The sequence below is a fragment of the Amblyomma mixtum genome, chromosome 10 (genome assembly GCF_055824585.1).
Source record: "Amblyomma mixtum isolate Tamu chromosome 10, ASM5582458v1, whole genome shotgun sequence".
NCBI lineage: Eukaryota > Metazoa > Arthropoda > Arachnida > Ixodida > Ixodidae > Amblyomma > Amblyomma mixtum.
Genome location: NC_143021.1, coordinates 154403723 through 154418856, shown reverse-complemented (window position 1 = coordinate 154418856; position 15134 = coordinate 154403723). Strand labels below are relative to the sequence as shown.

The following is a 15134-nucleotide window of genomic DNA, read 5'->3' as shown; positions in this document are numbered from 1 at the left end:
GTCCAGTGTTGTTTGTACATAGTGATTTGTTTTGTAAATTTTTAACAGGGGGTCCCCTGTGCAGCCTTTGACTTTGGGATCTCCTCCAGTATTTAACAAATATGTGCATATAGTGTTTGTTCGTTTAAATAAACTGTATCTTAAACTTGTTCTGAAAACGAAGCTTTTATTAAAATGAAAGTGTCAAAATGTAAATCAGTTATCGCCACCACCGGCTGTTCTATCAGGCCAACTATGGAATCAACAAGACATTTTTTTTTTCGTCGATATCTGACTCTTGGGTAGGCCAGCATTTGCCTCTCAAAGGTGGACTATGACTTCTCGGCCGAGTTTAAATGGAGTGGCGAAAATAATGCATTTTATAAATGCATTATTCTCAGCAATAATTGGCACTTTTCCTGCCGATGAATTATAATAGCAAAAAAAAGAATTGAATAACTTTTTTGGAAAAGCACAGTACATCTCCAGTGTGTTTTAATTCTGCGCTAGCCAGACAAACGAGACATTTTTGAACATATGGGGGCTGCATTGAAACGTCATACAATGCGTTGTCTGATTAAGTGCATTTTTCTTATTACAGATCCCCGATGCGAATACAACCAACCTAGGATGTGGACTCCGCGTTGTATTTATCTCGGTTACCAGTTCAATAAAACTACGGAAGAGTGCGAGCTTACTTGTGATCCCGAGGTGCCTTTTAATGACAAAATTATATGCGAGGCCCACTGCCGTAGTAGTAAGTGAAAACATCCTGGTGTCCTTTATGTTTCCGGTGTCTAGAATAGGTGCCCAGAATTACTTTTGTCTTATGTGCCTAATGTTTGTCCCGTTGATTGCAGGAGGCCTCATCTTTTGTTGAATAGGCCCTCACCTGGTGGTGTTCGCGGGTCCCGGCAAGGGAGAAGCGATAAGAACACTGCGTAGTACTTTATTGGCCAACAGCGTAGCTGCTTTCTCCCGCTGGGCTCATGCAGGTGCTCGCTTTTGTAGAGCCACTGCTGACATCACTTGGCGCGTCATCACGCGTCTCACTCAGCTCACCCTGACAGAAAGTCCTTGATGTAATCGTATGTTCGCGCGCCTACCCCAATTTCATGGAGACCTCGGAGGATTGCTTCGTGTTTGAGATTATCAAAAGCCTCTGTCAAGTCTAGGCCGAGAATTACTTGGCGTCTCTAGAACGCGAATCGATTATGTCATGTTTGAGTCGGAGCATAACGTCCTGCGTGCACAAGCCCGGCCGGAAGCCGACCTTCTTGTGCGGCCACAGATCGTTTTCCTCCATTAAGCACGTCTGCATGAAGTTCCAAGACAGCGAGTCTGGCACACTGCAGTTAGGGAGCAGGGGCACGCCGCAGGGCTCGGCTCTCCCCCCGTTCCTCTTCAACGTGGCAATGACGGCCCTCCCCGAAGGTCTGGGGAGCATAGAGGGGCTAAATTTCAGTATGCAGGCGGATGACATCAACCTCTGGATTAACCAGGTTAGCGATGCGAGTATCGAGGAGCGCCTGCAAGCTGCGGCGGACACTGCCGTCGACTAGGCTGCCAGTAGGGGCCTCTCATGCTCTCCGCAAAAATCAGAATTATTCGTCTACAACCAAAAGTCACTCCGATACAAGCACAACTGGAAATTTGACATTAAAGTAGAGGGGAAACCAGTTCCAAAGGTACATCAAATCAGAATCTTAGTGCTATTTCTTCAGGATAATGGATATAATGAGGAGGTAATCAAAAGGATCGAGGGATTTGCCACGCAAGCCCTTGGCATATTTAGAAGGGTCGCGGTGAAAGGACAAGGCCTGAAGGAAAGAAGCTTGCTTAAACTAACTCAAGCATACGTAATAAGCCGCGTGAGTTATGCCACACCTTTCTTAAAGGGGCCCAGAAACACAACCTTAGTTGACTTTCTTGCCTGTTGATCGTATACAGTGAGTTAGAATGGTGCTATTAGCGTCGGTAATACCACGTAAAGTAAATTACGTTTTTTAATATTTTAATGTCCTCCCAAAAACAAACTCAAGGCTCTGATGGTGTCCCCACACAATGGCGGGTTTTAGCAGCGGATATGACATCACCTGGCGCGAGCTGATGATTGGACAAACAGCAAATATACTACAAATTGTGTGAATAAATAGAGACACATTTTTTCACCCTTCGGTGTTTTATGTTAGATCAAGAAAAACAACGTGTTCGTCTTAGATAAAAGCCCTGCAAAGCAAGAAAAATAAAAATACACCACCAGGGGCTCTGGCATGGAAACGACGCTGCCAGTCTCAGCATGAACGAGTTACAGAGAGCAGGCAACCATTGAGTGCAAACTTGCGCGACGGGCTCTGGCAGGCTGTTTTGATTGGTTCCGCCAGGTGCCGTCATAGGGAGAGCGAAATAGGAGTGGGAAGCCCCGCCAAAATCGAGTTGAGGGCAGCGTTTTGTTTGCTTGTATTTTAAAATTTCTTCATTGAAAAACTGCCGTTCCTGTACATCAATTCCTGTAATTCTTTTTAAGTCAGTATCTGTGTGACATAAAGAATCCACCTGAAGTATAGCCGGTATCCCCTCAAGCAGTGTTTCGCAGCCCCTTTAAACATTAGGGCTGAGGAGAAGAAACTAGACTCGCTCATTCGAAGGTGCATAAAGAGGGCCCTGGGCTTACCGATTAGCACCTCCACAGAGAAACTGCTCGCTATGGGAGTGCACAATACCTGGGACAAAATAGCGGAGGCTGTCAGAATTTCACAGCTCGAAAGATTAAGTGGAACTACCACAGGCTGAGCCATCCTTGAAATGGTAGGCCTGCAAACAGGGGACTACGAGTCAAATCGAGCATTCTGCAGGACTGCCGAGAAGATCTAATCATTCCCCCACTCCCTCGTAACATGCATTTCATATTCAACACTGACAGGAGGGAGGAGAGAGCAGAAGAACTAATCATACCCTTCAATCCGATGAACAGCTCCGTACGTGGACGCAGCAAGTGGCAAGTCGGGTGCGGCGGACGCCTGAGTGGTCGACGGCCGCAGTGCCCCCGTATCGGCAGCCACCATTAGAAACCGCAACACGGAAACAGCAGAAGAAGTTGCGATAGCGCTTGCTTGCGTTGGAACAGAAGCCAATTTTATAATTAGCGATAGAAAAACGGACATCTATAATTTTGGCAAGGGTAGTCTCTCTCCGGAAGGGGCAATGATTCTGGCCAGTAGACAGCTAAACAGAAAAGTTAGCCTAATTTGGTAAAGCGGAGATCTGGGCGAATTGGTATGCATTCACACTGGTGAACAGCGCAAAAAGGCGGGACAACGACAAGACAAGCGCAGACTATCAACTGGGTTTATTGAAGGACGGAAGGGCATATATACGAAAACATAACACAAAGAAGTAAAAAGATAGTGCCCTTTTCACACTATATTCTTACTTCTGTGGTTTTAGGGCATTTTCTGTGTCTGAGCTTTTGCAGGTAGTATTATTCATTTCGAAGCTAAAATCACTCAACATAGTCAATTTGTTACCGGTCGAAAGTTACGTCAGAGTTATTTTGGCGAAAAGGCATAAAAAAAAAATTACTGACTTCTTTAAAAAGCCATGTTTTGGGGTCAGGGGTTTTCCGTACACCGGCTCCTCCGTAAATGGGGGGGAAAAAAACGTCGCCTTCGACGTGAAGAATATTTTCCAAGCTCATATTTTTTGCCAATTTCAGGAATAGTTTGCACAGATCTCCGAGCGGTAACAACATGTGAGCCCGGTTCCATAGAGACCATGTTTTATTATGATCCGTACGGTGGAAGATGCATTAAACACACGCCAGTCTGCACATACGCTGGCAATAATTTTCCATCCAAAAAAGACTGCCAGGACACTTGTGGCGGCAGTATTTTTTTGTATCCTGGAGAAGCTGCTGCTAACTGGTGCTTTAAAGTTCCGCACTCATATGGGTTAAATGGACGAAGACTGGAATAATATCAATTGAAAACTGTGAGAGCTTTATGGTTTATAGAACAACCCTTGCGCACTGTTCACTCATGCGGTTACGCTCTATAATCATTCATAAGAGCACCTCTTGCTCTCATGTCACTCATTGTTCGTGCTTTGATATAGAAGACACGCTAGCATGAATTAGGAGAAGAAAAGTAAGAAGATGAAAAGACTTAGGAAATGGCAACCGCTGCAAAAGTGACTATCTTGGTCTTACACGATTTATAGAGAAAGCCAAGTCCCTGCCACCCTTGATACAGGAGATAAGCTAGCATGGCTTAAAAATATAGAAGTGAGAAGATCAAAAGCATTCGAAAATGGCCACCACTGAGATGATGGCTATAATGCACTTGCACAACTTATAGGAAAAAGCCAAAGCCTTGGCTTGATAGTGTTTTAGTCTTTCTTGATGTTAACATTTTGTTTATTAAAACAAATATCGAGTCGTAAAGTTCCACAGCCACAAGGAAAACCGTGACGATGAGAGAGGCAGTTATCGACAGCGGCTGTCCTAAGTGATAAATCGCATGTTGTCGTGCAAATGGGAAGCAAATAGGGCGACAGCCATTGCAGGGAAAGCACTTGAAAAGAGAAGTTGGTACCTTATCATTACCCAGCTAAAATTTCATGTAAAAAAATTAGAGTCGTCAGTGTGAAGCGTGCAGCATGCGGGTTTCACACCGAAATTTATTTTTATTCTTTTATTGTTATTTTTCGTACCACTGGTCTAACGTGGCAGAGAATACATATTTGCGAAAGAAGGTGAACAAGAATGCGCAGTTTATATGGGCGGATAGTGCACAGCGCAGAGAGCGAGCAAGTTAAGCTTTGTTTGCTGCTCCCTGCGAAAAAGGTGTTGCCTGCGATAACTTTCACTTGAACGTTACGAAGGCAGATAAGAGAGAAGTGCCAAACAGTTGTGTACCACTAGTCAGAACGTCCTGAAGAAAGCTGAGAGACTTATTGACACCTTCTTCATCTAAATTACCAGGAAATCAAAAAAGACGAAACAGCAAAGTAAAATGATTTCGAAGTTGTTTTGTAGCCAAACACGGGCATACAGGTTTTGACGCTGGTCAGATTCTCAAATATCTGGATATAAAGATCACACGCTTTTGTGATCAGAATTCCAGCAAATATAAAAGGGCCTCGTATAATTCGAGTCGTTCAGACGGAAATAGCGGTAAAAGCGTTAGGCGCCTTTGGAGCCTTCATTATTGGTCCACGAACTCTAAAAGAAGCCAGAAAACTGAATTTATCCACCCTGCCAAGGCAATAAAGAAAGGCATTTTCACGAAAAAGTCTTTCTGCTTCTTGCGGTCACAACTACATGGCAGAACTCTGATAAAGTGTATACCATGTGCCAGACACATATTTATACCAAGGTGGTGTCGGCCCAGAGAACAATATGGATCAAACGGAGGGTAAGCACGGAAAGGCATTGCTCCCGCTTCACCAGAATATGCGAAAGATGAGATCTTTAAATATTTCGAACACTTGGGGATCTACAAAACACATACCACTTCTCAAAGGTGTAAAACAATGTTGGAAGGCTGATAGAAAAATGTCCACAGGAGAACATACAGCACATACTCTGAAACTGTGCAGCCTGTGCTCTTTCTATTTGTTGTTGTTGCCTCAAAAACCATAGCACATACCCATTGCTCCTTACGTTTTCGTCGTGCATCTTCTTTCTCGTGCTTCAGATAGCCTACTTTTTTAAGAAAACAGTTGTGAGCCAATAGTATATGATGCTACACTGCAGTTGAGGGACCGAGAAATAGGAACAATTAATAAAATCAAATAATGTCAAAAAAGAGGACAACGGCAAAAAATATTTTAAACAACCAACATCCCACAGGAATACATGCGAAGAAACAGGGGGAAAAAAACTTTCTTGAGATGATATGTTGCGTATACAGGACGTGGCAGCCGGTGCTATGTGCAACTACTGTGTGGCAAGAAAGAAAATTTTTCAGCATTAAACCTTAAATTTACATTTAAAACGGCGCACTCATGTTTCTTTCAGAGGTAGCAGGTTGTGTTGTATTTCATGCCACTATGAAATTTCACTTTTGTTTATGTAGGGTATTATATTGAACAGAATGTGTAACCTGTGCAGCTTGCGACGTGGTTTTAGCGCATTATACCCAGAGCAGGTGACGTCCAGGCTTGCCTAACTTATGCGTCATAAATGAACTGGAATGATTTTCTTTGGAAGCTCTAAGTTGTGTTTATTTCTATTTTGGCTTGCTGGTCCCAAACAATGCGGGCGTATTGGAAGAGTGGCTGCACGATATATGTGTATGCTCCCAATTTATTCTTCTTCCTTAAATACTTAGTTGGTGCTTTAATCACCAGACAGTATCGGACGCTGCCCAAACCATGGACTTGATATGTACCCCTCAGTTACACTTAGATGGTTCGCCTTATGGTTTATGGGTGTTTAACATCCTAAGGCGACTCAGGCTATGGAGGACACAGTAATGAAGGGCTCCAGAAATTTCGGCCACCTGAGGTTCTTTAACGTACACTCACATCATACAGTACACGGGGCCTCTAGAATTCCGCCTATATTAAAATTTGACCGCGGCGGCCGGGATCAAAGCCGCGTGTTTCGGGTCAGCAGCCGAGTGCCATAATCACTGTGCGACCGTGGCGGCTTCAGTTACACGGAGATGTTTTATCTGATCATCTACAGTAATCGTAAGGCAGTCAGTTTTCTATTTGGGCTAAAGTTGTTTTTTCTTTAAGCTCAACTGTAATTTTTTTCCCCATTTCGAGTGATCTATTACAATTTTTCAAGTGTAGAACCAATTCAACATTTCAGCTAGATGGGCCATTAAGTGCTACTCATCTTGCGTCGATGTAACGCTTAAGTGTAAACGCAGCCGTCGTCTAACAGCCGACCGCGTGCGCGTAAGCTTAAGGATGTGTCATTAAAATAGATAACGAAAAGAAGTGGACCTGGGACGGATGTCTGGAGGATTCCTGAACGTGACTGTTGATGCTGGGGAGTTTAATGATATATCCGAACAATCCGGTGCAGTTGAAAAATGCGTGAAGGTAACTTAGTAACTTGCCGGTTATTTTCCACCAGCTTAAAACGCAACAGCTCGGCAAGAGTGTGATAACCGTTCAAACGCTGCTGAAACAAAAAAAAAATGTCTTAGGTTCGACATGAACTAGTGTCGTCATAATTTCCGTCGCGATATGAATTAGCTGCGTGGCTGTCGGTAAAACTTGCAGAAACTCATGCTGACTTGCCAGAAAAAAGGCGCTGCCCGCAATAAACGAGGCTATGTGCGTGAAGCAAAAAGGTTCGATCAGTTCAGTGCAAATAGATAGTGCGGCTTTGTGTACGAAGGTGTGGAGGCTGTCGGTCTGCAGGGTGGCCAAGATCGACGCGTTAGTGGCATCGTGCAGTCCTTATACTATATACTGCCTTGCGGCGGGCGTGGGCAAAAAGATGTTGCAGGCCTAGAGTAGACCGAGATTCACGTAACTGTAGGAGGCAAAATCCTCCTCTTGCACAGATTAATCCTCATCGCACACACATGTACTTCGCATCGTGCGCGCTGGGGAATGGGGCAAAAGCGGCCACGAGGGCTGCTGTCCAAGCCGACCGGGTGGATCATTTCCGACCTTCATATTGGTGCCAAGTCTGAGTGGCACCGCGGAGGCCCTCTTCCGCCATGGCTACAGTGGTTTCAGGAGACCAGGCAAAGCGCCGGGCAGCCTTTTCGATGGCCTCAGCCCACTTCATCGGGTCCTCAAAAAAGCCGCCGTATTCCGGAAGCCACGCCGGACAGACGGAGGGCACCGCGGGGCGGCCAGGCGTAGCTGTGGCGTGTGTGAGGTCGCATCAGCTGCTGGGAGATGGCGGGCATGAATTCGGCAAGCAGGGCCGGCGCCGAATTCGCCAAGTAATCCACCGAGGAGTCATTGACGCCGTGCGCGGAAGAGAGGTAGGCGGCGGACGCCAGAGGCGGAACTTCCCGGCCGCTGCCGAGGACGATCGTAGGGGAAAGTGTCGTCAGGTCGGGGTCGCCGTTCGTCGACTGCCCCATCGCGAATGACTCAAGCTCAAAAACAGCCGATTGTTCGAACGCCTAGCCTTTTCCAGTATTCATCGTCTTCTTCTCCAGCTGTGTTCTTCACTTCTTCACCATCTTCGCTAACACTTGACAACAGCAGATATTTTTGCAGGTTTTTCTCGCGCTTAGCTTGAGTACTTTCGTTTGTGACATCCCCTTTAATGGATGGAGGATTGGTTCTTGGAATGGTTCAGGTGTGCGGTTGCGTTAAGAGCTCCGGGTTGCGGAATAGCTGGCGTCGTAGTCGGCGTCGCTGTCCAGGAGCGAAAATTCTACGCAAAATCCAAGAAGTAGTAACCTAAGGGGCAGGTGAGCCACTTTGGTGACATAATCTTGTGGCATCATGTTAACTTGCCAGCCGATTGTGAGCAAACTGCCCACTGTAACAAGTAGGAAATAAATTACTGATTTGTCACGAGAAGTTGCTCTGAAAAAGCAAACAGGGTCTCACAATCCCCATCTCCATATGGACTTCTAGGGATCCATGAATGCTAAGTAGATAATTAACAATTTCTCAAATATGGGATAACACCATTAACGCTGTGGCGTGATACTTTAAGGCGTATCTTAATTGTCCCCTTCTGTAAATTTTTTCTGGAATATCGACTTTCACTCGTTTTACGCTTTTTTTTTTGTCCCTGCGGCTAGCCTTCTTTTCATTTCCCTAGTTTCACTGGTTCTGCTTGCTTGAACACCAGAGCAAATATGCTTTATTAAGACCTCTCCTTTCGCTCAACTCCGAGGGCGGAAATGTGATAAACGTTTCCTTGCTAAAACGCACACGACTGTTTGCTAGTAACAAACTAGACTGTCACGTCTGCAAAAGCAGTAATGACCACCGTCATTTTCAGGCTCAACTATCAGCCGCTGCAGTGAGCGTCCTACCCAGGGATTCTACTGCCCCCAGGGACGTCCATCGTATCGGTTTTTCTACCACCGAAGCACTAACCAGTGTTACTGGTTTCCCTTCTACGGATGCGGCGCCGGACGGAACAATTTCCTGTCCTACGCGAGCTGTCACAGGCAGTGTGTGCGCGGTGAGTCGTGAAAACTATATCACAACCATACTGAATTAACATATTGGAGGTCAAAATAATGACCTCCCGACTTTTATTCAAGGGCTATTCAGCAGCGACTAGTCATGGCAGAGATAATAATCACAGACGTTTTTCTATATATTCTCGTGATCACGCTGTTTGTTTACCTCAGCCATTTATTTTAGTAAGATCTCTTGTAACTGGTCGAAAGTGCATTCAGAAGAAAAATCCGCGACGGCAAGCATGCTTTTTCTGACCCTTACTCAGTACCCTGAAAAGCAGTGGTTTCATTGTAGAGTACATATCACCGTGCTTCGCCGATTTACATTGGCATTTGGCGTGTTCTTCCTCATCAGGAAATACAAATAAACACCGTAGTGAAAGCTTCCCCTCCCTTCCGCCCTGTGCCTTCAAAATTGAAAAGCTGCCTGTTTCAGGGCCCACCTAATTAAGAAATGAACAAAGGTAACAAGCTCTAGAGCACTGTCCTCTAAAAAAACTTGGATGGAATCAATTTATAGCTTGTGAACACCAAGGCCTTCTGCCAGGGCGCAGTACGGTGTCGACATCTTGTACTGTGCAGAAAGACATCTTTGACGCTTTCTGTACACAGCTTGAATAGAAATAGGGTCTACGGTGAATAGCAATCAATGCTAATTAGTTCTGCGTAAAAATGTTAACTTCTTAAAAACTTTTTCACTAACCGTGTGCATTGCAGGTCACAGTTGCCTAAGCCGCTCGAACGCATTTATCTGCAGTGACTACTTTGCCACTGCTCTTGTTTCAAAATCCCGGAAAACTGGAACAACGGCGATCTTTGCTTAAATTTCCAGAAAGTGCTTTAGTTAACAAAACTATAGCGTGTTGTATGATAAAGCTTTCTGATAGTCTTTCTCTGCGGCGGAGAGCGTCGGCCGGCAGTGTTTGTTCAGCAAGATTGCTACCACGTTTGCTTTGTTCCAGAGAACGACGTTGTCTTGATGAAGCTGTCTTAATTAGCGTCCAATACAAGCAGTAGGCACTCTTTGCAGTGTAGTCATATTGCACTCCCAATGCGTCGGAGCTCGATGTAGTGCATCTTGTCAGTTCTTGGACTGCGGCAAGAAGAAAAGAACTATTGTTTGTGAAATCGGGGACCGTGATATGCGGTAACTATTTTCACACCGAGCTTTTTATTTTTAACTCTTTAGCAACTAAAATAATTGTTGAAAACATACTAGAACTGCCAATTTTTTTAATTAATCATAATATTTTACATGTATTATCTACTGTGATTGTATAATACTTCTATGGTGTTTGAACAGAATTAACACAAAAATATAAATAACAGAAAGCTGCTCTTGACGGCTGTTTTTCATCAGTGCATGTCATACATAATAAGAAGTTACCACGTACAGAAATTTGCCTTATTTACTTTTTCCGGCACGAAGGAGCAGCTCCAAATTGCTTGAATTTCCTTCGTCCAAACTCAAGCAAGGTTTCAATATTAATATTCAGCGCCGCTACCCAGCGCGTCACCATCGTCGTCGTTGCCGTTGCTTTCGTGGTCATCATCTGAAGTCGTGTCTAGCAGAAGTCAGAGTCAATGTCGGAAATGAGTTCTACATCGCCAGCAATGCTGTTGTTGAAACTGCTCAAAGAAATGGCACTCTCTTTTTTCAGGACTCCGCCGCCACTGGCATTCTTCATGGGTGACGGCATTACGGAATGAGTGTTGCCAGGCTTAAAACGCTTTTTTTCTTGGGCAACTATTGATCCTCTAGTTTTGAAAATATGAAGTTACGCAATTGGCCGCCGTAGTCCCTTGTGACTGCAGTCACGTGCCGCACGAGTGTGATTCGTCATTGTCGGTATTCGTATCTCCAATGACGACAACAGCTCCGAGTTGGCGGATAAAGTTTTAAGTAGCTATCGTACAAATTAGTACTTTCAAAATTTCCATCTGGACGATTTTTGTTCCTCATGGACGTCTACAGTTTTATAACGTATTTAAAAGTAAGTTGGTTCCTATTGGTTAATTTCAGTTAGCGAAAAAGTCTATGATTGCTCAAAGCTTATACGTTGATCTGTATACGAGTAAAAACACCGTACGACCGGGGGAATAATAAAATTCGCTCTGAGACGTCGCCGCGCAGTCTGTTCGTAGCAAACAAAATCATATCGGAAAGACCTTATCACATCGTTATCGTGCATTCGGTAGCAATAGAATATCAAAATTGCCGTATAGGTACTCCGTAGAAAAGAAAATCATATCGAAAAGACCTTATCTCGTCGTTATTGTGCATTCAGTAGCAATAGAATATCAAAATCGTCGTATAGGTACTATCACTCTGGGAACGCAGCACTAGCCATGTCAACGCCACAGAAATTTGACTTTTCTGAACGGGATTCAGAAAGCAGCGTGATGAAATCGGGAGCTAAAAGGTTGTAATGTTGACTTAGCTTAGGTAGGAAAATTTGCCACTTATAGGTTGCGGTATATGGATGAGTTCACCTCGCAGTGTATTCTGTTTACTACAATTGGATTCAAAAAGCGGGTTGTATTAATTAAGAAAGCGTTGATCGTTATCACCCAATACAAGGCATATCAAAAAGAGGTGATTCAAAAAGAAGGAAAAAGCTTACTCACATTGTGGTCACGTTCACTATCACAGTAGTGACTTCGACAACTTTTCAAACATGCCTAAGTCCTCCCAACAATTCTCCTGTACATTCAATGTCCAACACCAAGGCCATTACGTTTTGTTTTCATAGCTGACTCTAAAATCTTTTGGCCCTTGTGCTCGTGCTATTTTTTGCACATTCATGCTACATTTTCTACTTACATTGAATTTTCCGCACTGTAGTTATCCGTCGCGACAAGGTCGGAGGACGCTCTAGGCGAAAATGGGATATGTGCGAAGCCGACACATAACCATAGTTGGTACTGGTTTTGGTGTTGGTGCCCTGTTTTTTCTCGGGCTGTTTGAAAGGCGTGCCTGGTCCGTCGTGCTCGGTGTCGGTAGCGGATTCCCAATGCGCTACAACAACTACAGCCACACTTTCAACGAACCCACCATGCTGGGCAGCTTCACGTTAAATGCAAAACAGAAGGTTGAAGTTTGAGCAGCTGACACCTCCAATTCATTGTTTGTTTTGGATGTACCATCTAGATTACGAAAATCTAGTACGTTGTTTAAATAATAAATGATAAAGGCCACAAGCTGGCTTCTACCGCACGAGACGCATTTAGCGTTGGTTGACGGCGGAAGAATTCACTGGCCCGTCAGCACAACTCTTTGGTGCAAGCGCCTTTTCCCAAGTATCTCATCCCAGAAGAGTCGAGCACCAGGCCGGGGGAAATCTTGTATTTATTAGAAAATCGGTGGGTGCTCGTCCGTAGTGAGGATCGAACACAGCACTGCCCCCATGCGAGGCGGACATTCTACCACAAGGTGTTCCCTTCCGGTCGAAGGGCATCTAAGGGAATGACAGACCTGTTTTGCTCAGGTTCGTGCCGCTAGGAGCCGCTCGTCCATTCAACAAGGTTGTTAGGTGCTGTGAGTACCGCATGCATTTAATAGGCTAGAGTCTCGTTCGTTATCGAAATTAACAAGATAAATTCCTTCACCAACTAATAATGCGCCTGCACCACCATCATCTGAGTCAAGAAGGGGCTCCAAATTTGTCGGTCTTTCCTTTTTTGACCTACAGCATTTTTAACCTACGAATTAGAGCACTGCACGGGCCTCAATCTGAGGCCCAAGCCCGGCCCGGGCCCGAGACCTGAAGCCCGAGCCCGGCCCAGGCCCGCGGCTTCAAGCCCGGGCCCGGCCCAGGCCCGCGGCTTCAAGCCCGGGCCCGGCCCAGGCCCGCTAATTTATCGCTCTAGCGAGCCCGGCCCGGCCCGTGATTCGCGGAGTGAAGCCCAGCCCGGGCCCGGCCCGGCGCGTTTCACAGTAACGATTGAGGTATACTGCTCACTCTGAGCAAGTAGACTTCTACTAGACCGATAAGAAACTGGCCGACAAAGGTTCTGAAACCACAGTTTGGCTTGCAGAAAGTTCGTTCTTTTTAACCCAGAAGGAAGTGATTAAGAGTAGTGCTCGCCAGGTCCGCCTTTTGGACAGTGATCTCGTGTAGGTGCGCAAAGATAAACTCGGAAGTTCCCAGAGCCAAATAAAACGGGCTCCATACGCGCGTAATAGACTACTTAGCATTCCCCCATGATTTTAATCAGTTATATTAAGCTGCCTAGCAAGCAGTGGGATAACATTATTTCAGTGAACGCGATCTCACAGTTTTAACTCATAGCCGAACTGGTCGCCTTTCAGCAGAAACGAAAAGCTAAAAGGCTTGAGTATTTCACGGTGTGTGTTTTGAAGACTATAAGTGTCCTGAACTAATATGTTCTTGCCGAATGCATTTCTAATAGTGTATAGGAATATTTTGGGATGACCAGCGATCAATGGCCAATTAAGACCAGTTGAATTTTGCCCTTACTGGTGGAGCAGAAGATAACGCGCGAACCACGTGATAACAGGGCAAAAAACGTGTCATGGCAACAAGGCTGAAGAAGCGAGGAGGGATAGATGTGGTTATGAGATGATATTTACACACTCTCGTGAACTTTTGTGGCTATTTCATTTACGAGACGTTCCGGTCAGCTGATCAAAAAGAAATCCAAATGCGCTTTAGTTTGTGAATTTTCTCACATGAGAAAAATATAGCTATAAAATAAAAGCTATGTTTTTAGGCCTTAAGGGCCCAAGGGAAGTCAGGCTGTGAGAGACACCGAAGCATAGAGCTCCGGATCATTTCCACCACCTGGGTTTCTTCAACGAGCAATGATACTACAAAGTACATGGCTGTCATGCTTGCCGCCTAAATGGAAATGCGGCCACCGAGGCTAGGAGCAAACCCTGGTTCCCCGGCTCAGTGATCAAGCGCCTTGAGCACTAAGCCACCGCGGAGTGGAAATAAAGAAGTAAATAAGTCAATGAATCAAACTGTATTTTTTCTCAGCGCGTACTATAACCCATAGCTCATCCGTGTCGCTGCTCCAATGCCGCAGTTGTGCATTTCACTCTGCAATAGTGAATGAATAGTCGGACACTAGCCGTTTCTGTGCGCACTCAAGCCCGACTCGGGTCAGCAGCTTTGAGCCCGAGCCCGGCCCGGGCCCGCCACTTCAGGCCCGGGCCCGGCCCAGGCCCGGCAAAAAAAATCGTGTCCGGGCCGGGCCGGGCCCCGGCTTTCGGGCCGGCCCGAGCCCGTGCAGTGCACTACTACGAATAATGTCTGTCCTACATAGATGATCTCAATCATCACCATAACGCCAAGTAACGAAACTTTTCCGACTGACCGAAGCCATAGAAGATTTAAAAAGCGGCGTCCAAATAAGGCTATTCTTTTACACATTCAACATTCCAACCGAATGCAATATTTAAATCTACGTTAATGACACCAGAAAGTTGAACAGATATTGTAGTATTTAATGCAGAGTTAACAGCCATTTTTTGCTTTCTAGGTTGGGGATGGTAAAATCACAATTAACGAGCCCTCTGGTTTTCTATTCCAGTATTAAGAAGACAGAGCAACAGCGGTGTCCATTGACAATGCCATAAGAGAACTACACTTGAGCGCACGCCTTCTCTGTGAACGCAGTTAAAAATAAAATCTTATTCGAAATACATTACTGACATTGCCATACTGTTTCTCTATTTCCTAACTGGCAGAAATGTGATTTCCGAGGCGCACAGTGTTAAAAATTCGGTTCCAATGCAGACTATGGTACCAGAAACATTGGATTCAGAAACACCGCGAATCTACAGGAAGAAGCAACGGTGCCACGGGTTAGGCACTGAATTACTGGGAAATTTTACACAATCATAAAAAAATGTTTCTGTGAAGGAACTCACTTGCCAGAAGAAAAGCATCAACCACAAAATTACAGAACCGTAAAGTATAAACTCGGAAAGTCTGTTGCTATAGCGAAAAATACACAATTCTTGCTTCTGAGAGCTTCACAACGAGAACTGACCCACATGGT

The 15134-nt window shown here is 45.1% G+C and overlaps 1 pseudogene; it reads left to right on the top strand.

Moving 5' to 3' along the window:
• Positions 1-1298: 1298 nt before the first annotated feature.
• LOC149327423 (uncharacterized) lies at positions 1299-14709 on the top strand (annotated as a pseudogene).
• Positions 14710-15134: the final 425 nt, after the last annotated feature.